The sequence below is a fragment of the Bufo gargarizans genome, chromosome 4, assembly GCF_014858855.1.
Source record: "Bufo gargarizans isolate SCDJY-AF-19 chromosome 4, ASM1485885v1, whole genome shotgun sequence".
NCBI lineage: Eukaryota > Metazoa > Chordata > Amphibia > Anura > Bufonidae > Bufo > Bufo gargarizans.
Window position 1 is genome coordinate 166217 of NC_058083.1, and position 13269 is coordinate 179485.

Consider the following 13269-nt stretch of genomic DNA (forward strand, 5'->3'; position numbering starts at 1 on the left):
GTGCTGCCCCCTCAGTGTCCCGCTTACAGTAGTGCTGCCCACTTAGTGTCCCCCTTATAGTAGTGCTGATCCCTTAGTGTCCTTCTTAAGCCTCATTCACACGTAAGTGTTTGGTCAGTGATTTCCATCAGTGATTGTGAGCCAAAACCAGGATTGGAGCCTCCACAGATATCAGGTATAAGGGAAAGATCTGCACCTGTTCTGTGTTTAAAGCTGCACCTGGTTTTGGCTCAAAATCACAGATGGAAATCACTGAGCAAACACTGACGTGTGAATAAGGCATTACAGTATTGCTGCCCCCCTTACAGTAGTACTGACTCCTCAGTGTCCCGCTTACAGTAGTGCTGCCCCCTTAGTGTTCCCCTTACAGTAGTGCTGCCCCTTAGTGTCCCCCTTACAGTAGTGCTGCCCCTTAGTGTCCTCCTTACAGTAGTTCTGCCCCTTAGTGTCCCCCTTACAGTAGTGCTGCCCCTTAGTGTCCCCCTTACAGTAGTGCTGCCCCCTTAGTGTCCTCCTTACAGTAGTGCTGTCCCCTTAGTGTCCTCCTTACAGTAGTTCTGCCCCTTAGTGTCCCCCTTACAGTAGTTCTGCCCCTTAGTGTCCCCCTTACAGTAGTGCTGCCCCTTAGTGTCCCCCTTACAGTAGTTCTGCCCCTTAGTGTCCCCGTTACAGTAGTGCTGTCCCCTTAGTGTCCTCCTTACAGTAGTTCTGCCCCTTAGTGTCCTCCTTACAGTAGTTCTGCCCCTTAGTGTCCTCCTTACAGTAGTTTTGCCCCTTAGTGTCCCCCTTACAGTAGTGCTGCCCCTTAGTGTCCCCCTTACAGTAGTGCTGCCCCTTAGTGTCCTCCTTACAGTAGTTCTGCCCCTTAGTGTCCCCTTTACAGTAGTTCTGCCCCTTAGTCTCCCCCTTACAGTAGTGCTGTCCCCTTAGTGTCCTCCTTACAGTAGTTCTGCCCCTTAGTGTCCCCCTTACAGTAGTGCTGCCCCTTAGTGTCCCCCTTATAGTAGTGCTGCCCCCTTAGTGTCCTCCATACAGTATTGCTGACCCCCTTACAGTAGTGCTGACTCCTCAGTGTCCCGCTTACAGTAGTGCTTTCCCCTTAGTGTCCCCCTTACAGTAGTTCTGCCCCTTAGTGTCCCCCTTACAGTAGTGCTGTACCCTTAGTGTCCTCCTTACAGTAGTTCTGCCCCTTAGTGTCCCCCTTACAGTAGTGCTGCCCCTTAATGTCCCCCTTATAGTAGTGCTGCCCCCTTAGTGTCCTCCTTACAGTATTGCTGACCTCCTTACAGTAGTGCTGACTCCTCAGTGTCCCGCTTACAGTAGTGCTGCCCCCTTAGTGTCCCCCTTACAGTAGTGCTGCCCCTTAGTGTCCCCCTTACAGTAGTTCTGCCCCTTAGTGTCCCCCTTACAGTAGTGCTGACCCTTAGTCTCCCCCTTATAGTAGTGCTGCCCCCTTAGTGTCCTCCATACAGTATTGCTGCCCCCCTTACAGTAGTGCTGCCTCCTCAGTGTCCCCTTACAGTAGTGATGCCCCCCTTACAGTAGTGCTGCTCACTCAGTGCCCCCTTACAGTAGTGCTGCCCCCTCAGTGCCCCCTTACAGTAGTGCTGCCCCCTCAGTGCTCCCTACCTGTCACCCCTTCTTCCTTCATACCCTCATCACCTTTTGCTCCCCTTCCTCCAGTATACCCTATTCACCTCTCACTCTCTCTCTTCATGTATACCCTCCTCGCCTCTCACTCTCTCTTCCTGTATACCCTCCTCATCTCTTCCTGTATACCCCCTGACCTGTTACTCTCCTTCCTCCCTTCCTCCTGTATACCCTCCTCACCTCTTGCTCCCCTCTTCCTGTATGCCCTCCTCACCTGTCACCCCCTTCTTCCTTCATACCCTCATCACCTCTTGCTCCCATCCCTCCTGTATACCCTCCTCACCTCTTGCTCCCATCCCTCCTGTATACCCTCATCACCTCTTGCTCCCATCCCTCCTGTATACCCTCCTCACCTCTCGCTCCCTCTCCTCCTGTATACCCTCCTCACCTCTTGCTCCCTCTCTTCCTATATACACTCCCGACCTCTTGCTCCCCTCCTCCTGTATACCCTCCTCACCTCTTGCTCCCATCCCTCCTGTATACCCTCATCACCTCTCGCTTCCTCTCCTCCTGTATACCCTCCTCACCTCTCACTCCCTCTCCTCCTGTATACCCTCCTCACCTCTCACTCCCTCTCCTCCTGTATACCCTCCTCACCTCTCGCTTCCTCTCCTCTCCTCACCTCTCACTCTCTTCCTGTATACCCTCCTGACCTGTTACTCCCCTTCCTCCTTTATACCCTCATCACCTCTTGCTCCCATCCCTCCTGTATACCCTCCTCACCTCTTGCTTCTCCTCTTGCATACCCTCCTCACCTCTTGCTCCTCCTCTTGCATACCCTCCTCACCTCTTGCTCCTCCTCTTGTATACCCTCCTCATCTCTCCTCCTGTAGACCCTCCCGACCTGTTACTCCCCTTCCTCATGTATACCCACCTCACCTCTCACCTCCTGTATACCCCCCTCACCTCTCATTCCCTCTCCTCCTGTATACCCTCCTGACGAAGCCTACGTGGCGAAACACGTGTCGAGGTTGAAGCAGTGGGGGAGTCGTGTTACCATTGTACAGCAGCAACATGGGTAGGTAACTTGGTAGCTGGATTAGGGTGGGACGAGAGGTTTGCAGTTCATTGTTATATGCCATCTTCATTAGTAGTACTGCACCGTCCATTGACACCTCACAGCATCCCCGGACAGAGGTTGTGAGCAATAGTCAGTAGTTGTTTTATACTAGGGGATTAGCATTTGCACCAGCAACTACACTTTTGCTCACGGCCTCTGGTAAATTGTTGTTCTCTGCTGGGTATGGTCACATTATCCCCCATTGTGATTCTCCACATTGTATAGCCCCTTGTGGCTCAGTCTCCATGTCCTGTCCCATTTGAGCATTACCTGTAATGATCATGTGATTTATATTGAATAAAATGAGATTTTTTACCTTGTAAAAATCCTTGCTCTTTTTTTGTACAAGTTGCAGTAGGTTGGGGAGTGAGGTACTGTTTTTGGGTTATTGTAGGCTCTACCCTCCTGACCTGTCACTTCTCTTCCTCCTGTATACCCTCATCACCTCTTGCTCCCATCCCTCCTGTATACCCTCCTCACCTCTTGCTCCTCCTCCTGTATACCCTCATCACCTCTTGCTCCCATCCCTCCTGTATACCCTCCTCACCTCTTGCTCCTCCTCTTGTATACCCTCCTCACCTCTTGCTCCTCCTCTTGTATACCCTCCTCACCTCTTGCTCCTCCTCTTGTATACCCTCCTCACCTCTTGCTCCTCCTCTTGTATACCCTCCTCACCTCTTGCTCCTCCTCTTGTATACCCTCCTCACCTCTTGCTCCTCCTCTTGTATACCCTCCTCACCTCTTGCTCCTCCTCTTGTATACCCTCCTCACCTCTTGCTCCTCCTCTTGTATACCCTCCTCACCTCTTGCTCCTCCTCTTGTATACCCTCCTCACCTCTTGCTCCTCCTCTTGTATACCCTCATCACCTCTTGCTCCCATCCCTCCTGTATACCCTCCTCACCTCTTGCTCCTCCTCTTGTATACCCTCCTCACCTCTTGCTCCTCCTCTTGTATACCCTCCTCACCTCTTGCTCCTCCTCTTGTATACCCTCCTCACCTCTTGCTCCTCCTCTTGTATACCCTCCTCACCTCTTGCTCCTCCTCTTGTATACCCTCATCACCTCTTGCTCCCATCCCTCCTGTATACCCTCCTCACCTCTTGCTCCTCCTCTTGTATACCCTCCTCACCTCTTGCTCCTCCTCTTGTATACCCTCCTCACCTCTTGCTCCTCCTCTTGTATACCCTCCTCACCTCTTGCTCCTCCTCTTGTATACCCTCCTGCATTGATACGTCACAGTGATATTGTGATATGAGCGGTACGGGAGCCGGCTGGAGCGCTGCACTGAGGTGCCCTGGGATTTGTGTCACTGGTTTATATCACCTGCAGGAAGATCAAAGTGAGAATCATCACACTCATCATCCTGGCCTGCTCTCCGGGTCATCCTCCTGACTCATGGTAGTGTTTTATAATTGTATGTAGTATTTTCAGTCCTCTGCTCATCCCACAAGATGAGCTAAGATTACGGTTATCCATTAATAAACCAATCGTCAGTCCTACCATAATGGCTGCCGTGTGAGCTCAGATCATGAGCCCAACAGAGGAGTCGAGACTGTGTGAGTGCAGACTGTGTGAGTGCAGACTCTGTGAATGTCGCCGATATGGAATTAACAGGAATAAATCTATACATAAATTCAGATTTTGTTTTGACCACCATAAGGCCTCATGCACACGGTCCGCAAAAACGGGTTCCGTGGGTCCGTGATCCGTGACCGTTTTTTCGTCCGTGGGTCTTCCTTGATTTTTGGAGGATCCACGGACATGAAAAAAAAGTCGTTTTGGTGTCCGCCTGGCCGTGCGGAGCCAAACGGATCCGTCCTGAATTACAATGCAAGTCAATGGGGACGGATCCGTTTGATGTTGACACAATATGGTGCCATTTCAAACGGATCCGTCCCCCATTGACTTTCAATGTAAAGTCTGGAGTTCTTTTATACCATCGGATTGGAGTTTTCTCCAATCCGATGGTATATTTTAACTTGAAGCGTCCCCATCACCATGGGAACGCCTCTATGTTAGAATATACTGTCGGATATGAGCTACTTCGTGAACCTCAGATCCGACAGTATATTCTAACACAGAGGCGTGTCCCATGGTGATGGGGACGCTTCAGGTTAGAATACACTACAAACTTTGTACAAGACTGCCCCCTGCTGCCTGGCAGCACCCGATCTCTTACAGGGGGATATGATAGCACAATTAACCCCTTCAGCACATATTCCCCTGTAAGAGATCAGGGCTGCCAGGCAGTAGGGGGCAGCCCCCCCCCCCTCCCCTGTTTGAATATCGTTGGTGGCACAGTGTGCGCCCACCATCGCCCCCCCTCCCTCCCTCTATTGTAATAAATCGTTGGTGGCACAGTGTGCTCCCACCATCACCCCCCCCTCCCTCCCTCTATTGTATTAAATCGTTGGTGGCACAGTGTGCCAACCACCATCGCCCCCCCCCCTCCCTCTATAGCAGTAACATTGGTGGCAGTGTGCGGTCTCCCATTCCCCCCCCCCCCCCATCATTGGTGGCAGCGGAGTTCCGATCGGAGTCCCAGTTTAATCGCTGGGGCTCCGATCGGTAACCATGGCAACCAGGACGCTACTGCAGCCCTGGTTGCCATGGTTACTTAGCAATAGTACAATTGTAGAAGATTCATACTTACCTGCTTGCTGCTGCCTGCTGCGATGTCTGTGTCCGGCCGGGAGCTCCTCCTACTGGTAAGTGAAAGGTCTGTGCGGCGCATTGCTAAAGAACTGTCACTTACCAGTAGGAGGAGCTCCCGGCCGTTCACAGACATCGCAGCAGCAAGCAGGTAAGTATGAATCTTCTACTGTTGTACTATTGCTAAGTAACCATGGCAACCAGGGCTGCAGTAGCTTCCTGGTTGCCATGGTTACCGATCGGAGCCCCAGCGATTAAACTGGGACTCCGATCGGAACTCCGCTGCCACCAATGATGGGGGGGGGGGGGAATGGGAGACCGCACACTGCCACCAATGTTACTGCTATAGAGGGAGGGGGGGGGCGATGGTGGTTGGCACACTGTGCCACCAACGATTTAATACAATAGAGGGAGGGAGGGGGGGCCATGGTGGGCGCACACTGTGCCACCAACGATATTCAAACTGGGGAGGGGGGGGGGTCTGCCCCCTGCTGCCTGGCAGCCCTGATCTCTTACAGGGGAATATGATAGTACAATTAACCCCTTTAGGTGCCGCACCTGAAGGGGTTAATTGTGCTATCATATCCCCCTGTAAGAGATCGGGTGCTGGCAGGCAGCAGGGGGCAGTCTTGTACAAAGTTTGCAGTGTATTCTAACTAGAAGCGTCCCCATCACCATGGGAACGCTTCTGTGTTAGAATATACTGTCGGAAATGAGTTTTCACGAAGTGAAAACTTAGATCAGAAAAAGCTTTTATGCAGACGGATCTTCGGATCCGTCTGTATGAAAGCAACCTACGGCCACGGATCACGGACACGGATGCCAATGGGTCCGTGAACCGTTGTCCGTCAAAAAAATAGGACAGGTCATATTTTTTTGACGGACAGGATACACGGATCACGGCCTCGGCTGCAAAACGGTGCATTCTCCGATTTTTCCACGGACCCATTGAAAGTCAATGGGTCCGCGAAAAAAAACAGAAAACGGCACAACGGCCACGGATGCACACAACGGTCGTGTGCATGAGGCCTAACACAGTCACATTTTTGGGTTCTTGGCCTGCAACGCTCTCACCTCTATTCAGGTCCAACTCCTTGGACCATGAAGCTTTACCAGGTTCTGCTGCCTTGACCAGAACATAATCTCCAAAAAACGTTCCAAAAAACGTAGGGGCGTACTCCACCTCACTGGACAACCCAACCTCTGCATTTTCTCTAGTATTTTGGAGCCTGTGGAGGCAGTCTCACAATTCATGAATGGGCAGAGATATTGCACCCTGTATGACCTTCTTACCAGTTCATGAGATGTAGCTCTACCCACTCAGTGCTACACTTATAAAGTACTGGCATCATGCAAAATATCACGGGAAGGACAGGTCATTACGTACCCATCGTTGACTGACCATCCTGACAAATAGGGATAATTATAAAAAGTGGACATATTCTACATCTAACTTCACCGAAGTTGCTCCAGTGCCCAAAACATGGGCAACCACATACAATTTGAGGATCTTCTGTCCTGATTCCATCATTCTTTGTAGGTTCTTATGGACCTGAAATACAGTGAATGGAATTTACTGATATTTTCTTAAGGAGGGATTAGTGGAGGTTGGGACCGCTGTGGGGTCCAACTCCACCCCATTCTGTATTTTTCCCTAAACATCAGACTATATTACTTCAGTGATCTTTCCATGCAATCGTCTGATTATGGCAAGAACCACAGGAGGTAGTAGAGGAAGACAGTAGCGAGGACTACAGGGGGCAGTATTGGAGGAGATCTACTACTAGTGAAAACCACAGGGGGCTGTATTAAGGAGCACTCATTACTAATGGGGTCCACGGGGGCAGCAATGAGATCTCCATTACTAGTGAGGACCACAGGAGCAGTATTGGAGGGGACCTATTACTAGTGAGGACCACAGGGGGGCAGTATTGGAGTAGATCTATTACTAGTGAGGAACACAGGGGGGCAGTATTGGAGGGGATCTATTACTAGTGAGGACCACGGGTGGGCAGTATTGGAGGGAATCTATTACTAGGGAGGACCACAGGGGGAAGTATTGAGGAGCTCTCTTACCTAATGAGGACCACAGGAGGCAGTACTGAGATCTTCATTACTAGTGAGGACCACAGGGGGCAGTATTGAGGAGTGCTCATTACTAATAAGGACGATAGGTGGCAGTAATGGGATCTGCATTACTAGTGAGGACCACGGGGCAGTATTGGAGATGATCTATTACTAGTGACGACCACAGGGGGCAGTATTAGAGGGGATCTATTACTAGTGAGAACCTTGGGGGGCAGTTTGGAGGGGATCTATTATTATGGAGGACCACAAGGGAGGCAGTATTGGAGGGGATTTATTACTAGGGAGGACCACAAGGAGGAAGTATTGAGGAGCTCTCATAACTAATAAGGGCCACAGGAGGCAGTAATGAGATCTCCGTTACAAGTGAGGACCACAGAGGGCAGTATTGAGGACTGCTTATTACTAATAAGGACCACAGGGGGCAGTAATGGGATCTGCATTACTAGTGAGGACCACAGGGGGCAGTATTGGAGATGATCAATTACTAGTGAGGACCACAGAGGGCCAGTATTGGAGGGGGATCTATTACTAGTGAGCACCACAAGGGGGGCAGTATTGGAGGGGATCTATTACTAGGGAGGATCACAAGGGGGGAAGTATGGAGGAGCTCTCATACCTAATGAGGGACACAGGAGGCAGTAATGAGATCTCTATAACTAGTGTGGATCACGGGCGGCAGTGGGGGTGTGGGGGGTGTATTGGGGTGCCGTATTGGAGAGGATCTATTACTAGTGAGGACCACAAGGGGCAGTAATGAGATTTCCATTACTAGCGAGGACCACAGGGGGCTGTAATGAGATCTCCATTACTAGTGAGGACCACAGGGGGGCAGTAATGAGATCTCCATTACTATTGAGGACCACAGGGAGCTGTAATGAGATCTCCGTTACTAGCAAGGACCACAGAGGGCAGTAATGAGATCTCCATTGCTAGCGAGGACCACAGAGGGCAGTAATGAGATCTTCATTACTAGAGAGGACCACAGGGAGCAGTAATGAGATCTCCATTACTAGTGAGGACCACAGGGAAGAGTAATGAGATCTCCGTTACTAGTGAGGACCACAGGGGGGCTGTAATGAGATCTCCATTACTAGTGAGGACCACAGGGGGCAGTAATGAGATCTTCATTACTAGTAAGGACCACAGGGGGCAGTAATGAGATCTCCATTACTAGTGAGGACCACAGGGGGCAGTAATGAGATCTCCATTACTAGCGAGGACCACAGGGGGCTTTAATGAGATCTCCATTACTAGTGAGGACCACAGGGGGCAGTAATGAGATCTCCATTACTAGCGAGGACCACAGGGGGCTTTAATGAGATCTCCATTACTAGCGAGGACCACAGGGGGCAGTAATGAGATCTCCATTACTAGAGAGGACCACATGGGGCAGTAATGAGATCTCCATTACTAGTGAGAACCACAGGGGGGCAGTAATGAGATCTCCATTACTAGTGTGGACCACAGGGGGGCTGTAATGAGATCTCCGTTACTAGTGAGGACCACAGGGGGCTGTAATGAGATCTCCATTACTAGCGAGGACCACAGGGGGCTGTAATGAGATCTCCATTACTAGTAAGGACCACAGGGGGCAGTAATGAGATCTTCATTACTAGTAAGGACCACAGGGGGCTGCAATGAGATCTCCATTACTAGTGAGGACCACAGGGGGCAGTAATGAGATCTCCATTACTAGCGAGGACCACAGGGGGCTTTAATGAGATCTCCATTACTAGCGAGGACCACAGGGGGCAGTAATGAGATCTCCATTACTAGAGAGGACCACATGGGACAGTAATGAGATCTCCATTACTAGTGAGGACCACAGGGGGGCTGTAATGAGATCTCCATTACTAGTGAGGACCACAAGGGGCTGTAATGAGATCTCCGTTACTAGCGAGGACCACAGAGGGCAGTAATGAGATCTCCATTACTAGAGAGGACCACAGGGAGCAGTAATGAGATCTCAATTACTAGTGAGGACCACAGGTGGCAGTAATGAGATCTCCATTACTAGTGAGGACCACAGCGGGGCTGTAATTAGATCTCCGTTACTAGCGAGGACCACAGAGGGCAGTAATGAGATCTCCATTACTAGAGAGGACCACAGGGAGCAATAATGAGGTCTCCATTACTAGTGTGGACCACAGGGGGGCTGTAATGAGATCTCCGTTACCAGCGAGGACCACAGAGGGCAATAATGAGATCTCCATTACTAGTGAGGACCACAGGGGGGGGGCTGTAATGAGATCTCCGTTACTAGCGAGGACCACAGGGGGCAGTAATGAGATCTCAGTTACTAGCGAGGACCACAGGGGGCAGTAATTAGATATCCATTACTAGTGAGGACCACAGGGGGCTGTAATGAGATCTCTATTACTAGTGAGGACCACAAGGGGCTGTAATGAGATCTCCATTACTCGCGAGGACCACAGAGGGCAGTAACGAGATCTCCATTACTAGAGAGGACCACAGGGAGCATTAATGAGATCTCCATTACTAGCGAGGACCACAGGGGGCTGTAATGAGATCTCCATTACTAGTGAGAACCACAGGGGGGGGGGGCAGTAATGACATCTCTGTTACTAGCGAGGACCACAGGGGGCAGTAATGAGATCTTCATTACTAGAGAGGACCACAGGGAGCAGTAAAAAGATCTCCATTACTAGTGAGGACACAAGGGGCTGTAATGAGATCTCCGTTACTCGCGAGGACCACAGAGGGCAGTAATGAGATCTCCATTACTAGAGAGGACCACAGAGAGCATTAATGAGATCTCCATTACTAGCGAGGACCACAGGGGGCTGTAATGAGATCTCCATTACTAGTAAGGACCACAGGGGGCAGTAATGAGATCTTCATTACTAGTAAGGACCACAGGGGGCTGTAATGAGATCTCCATTACTAGTGAGGACCACAGGGGGCAGTAATGAGATCTCCATTACTAGCGAGGACCACAGGGGGCTTTAATGAGATCTCCATTACTAGCGAGGACCACAGGGGGCAGTAATGAGATCTCCATTACTAGAGAGGACCACATGGGGCAGTAATGAGATCCCCATTACTAGTGAGGACCACAGGGGGGCAGTAATGAGATCTCCATTACTAGTGAGGACCACAGAGGGGCTGTAATGAGATCTCCATTTCTAGTGAGGACCACAAGGGGCTGTAATGAGATCTCCGTTACTAGCGAGGACCACAGAGGGCAGTAATGAGATCTCCATTACTAGAGAGGACCACAGGGAGCAGTAATGAGATCTCAATTACTAGTGAGGACCACAGGAAGCAGTAATAAGATCTCCATTACTAGTGAGGACCACAGGGGGGCTGTAATTAGATCTCCGTTACTAGCGAGGACCACAGAGGGCAGTAATGAGATCCCCATTACTAGAGAGGACCACAGGGAGCAATAATGAGGTCTCCATTACTAGTGTGGACCACAGGGGGGCTGTAATGAGATCTCCGTTACTAGTGAGGACCACAGAGGGCAGTAATGAGATCTTAATTACTAGTGAGGACCACAGGGGGGGGCTGTAATGAGATCTCCGTTACTAGCGAGGACCACAGGGGGCAGTAATGAGATCTCAGTTACTAGCGAGGACCACAGGGGGCAGTAATTAGATCTCCATTACTAGAGAGGACCACAGGGGGCAGTAATGAGATCTCCATTACTAGTGAGGACCACAGGGGGGCAGTAATGAGATCTCTATTACTAGTGAGGACCACAGGGGGCTGTAATGAGATCTCTATTACTAGTGAGGACCACAAGGGGCTGTAATGAGATCTCCGTTACTCGCGAGGACCACAGAGGGTAGTAATGAGATCTCCATTACTAGAGAGGACCACAGGGGGCTGTAATGAGATCTCCATTACTAGAGAGGACCACAGGGGGCAGTAATGAGATCTCCATTACTAGTAAGGACCACAGGGGGCTGTAATGAGATTTCCATTACTAGTGAGGACCACAGGGGGCAGTAATGAAATCTCCATTACTAGCGAGGACCACAGGGGGCTTTAATGAGATCTCCATTACTAGCGAGGACCACAGGGGGCAGTAATGAGATCTCCATTACTAGAGAGGACCACATGGGGCAGTAATGAGATCTCCATTACTAGTGAGGACCACAGGGCGGCAGTAATGAGATCTCCATTACTAGTGAGGACCACAGGGGGGCTGTAATGAGATCTCCATTACTAGTGAGGACCACAAGGGGCTGTAATGAGATCTCCGTTACTAGCGAGGACCACAGAGGGCAGTAATGAGATCTCCATTACTAGAGAGGACCACAGGGAGCAGTAATGAGATCTCAATTACTAGTGAGGACCACAGGAAGCAGTAATGAGATCTCAATTACTAGTGAGGACCACAGCGGGGCTGTAATTAGATCTCCGTTACTAGCGAGGACCACAGAGGGCAGTAATGAGATCTCCGTTACTAGAGAGGACCACAGGGAGCAATAATGAGGTCTCCATTACTAGTGTGGACCACAGGGGGGCTGTAATGAGATCTCCGTTACTAGTGAGGACCACAGGGGGCTGTAATGAGATCTCCATTACCAGCGAGGACCACAGAGGGCAATAATGAGATCTCCATTACTAGTGAGGACCACAGGGGGCAGTAATGAGATCTCCATTACTAGTGAGGACCACATAGGGCAGTAATGAGATCTCAATTACTAGAGAGGACCACAGGGGGGCAGTAATGAGATCTCCATTACTAGTGAGGACCACAGGGGGGCTGTAATGAGATCTCCATTACTAGTGAGGACCACAAGGGGCTGTATTATGACATGTCCGTTACTAGCGAGGACCACAGAGGGCAGTATTAAGATCTCCATTAATAGCGAGGACCACAGGGGGCTGTAATGAGATCTTCATTACTAGTGAGGAACACAGGGGGCAGTAATGAGATCTCCATTAAAAGTGAGGACCACAGGGGGGCAGTAATGAGATCTCCATTACTAGTGAGGACCACAGGGGGGTAGTAATGAGATCTCCATTACTAGCGAGGACCACAGGGGTGCAGTAATGAGATCTCCATTACTATTGAGGACCTCAGGGGGCAGTAATGAGATGAGATCTCCATTACTAGTGAGGACCACAGAGGGGCAGTAATGAGATCTCCATTACTAGCGAGGACCACAGGGGGGCTGTAATGAGATCTCCTTTATTAGTGAGGACCACAGAGGGCTGTAATAAGATCTCCATTACTAGTAAGGACCACAGGGGGGCAGTAATGAGATCTCCTTTACTAGTGAGAACCACAGGGAGCAGTAATGAGATCTCAATAAGATCTCAATTACTAGTGAGGACCACAGGGGGTAATATTAGATTGGAGCAAAGTTCTTGGAGGTGGCCACATATATAGTCCTGATCAAAAGTTTAAGACCACTTGAAAAATGGCAAAAAATCCTATATTACATTGTTGGATCTTAACAAGGTTCCAAGTAGAGCTTCAACATGCAACAAGAAGAAATGAGAGTGAGACAAACTTTTTTTTAACATTCAGTTAATTGAAAATATAACGATTAAACTGAAACAGGCTGTTTTTCAGCTGATCAAAATTTTAGGACCACGTGACTTTAAAAGGCCAAATCTGTGCAAAGATGTGGATTCATTGTCATTTTCTGTCAGGTAGTCACCGGAGGATCCAATTGGCTGTCCGTCAAGACACTGGACGATCCTCGACCCAAATTAAGGCCCTTACTGGTGATGACTGCAACCCCATAACCATCAGACGGCATCTGAGACTGAAGGGCTTCAAAAACAAAAAACTTCTTTAAAGACCTCGTCTCCTTGAACGCCACAGAACTGCTCGT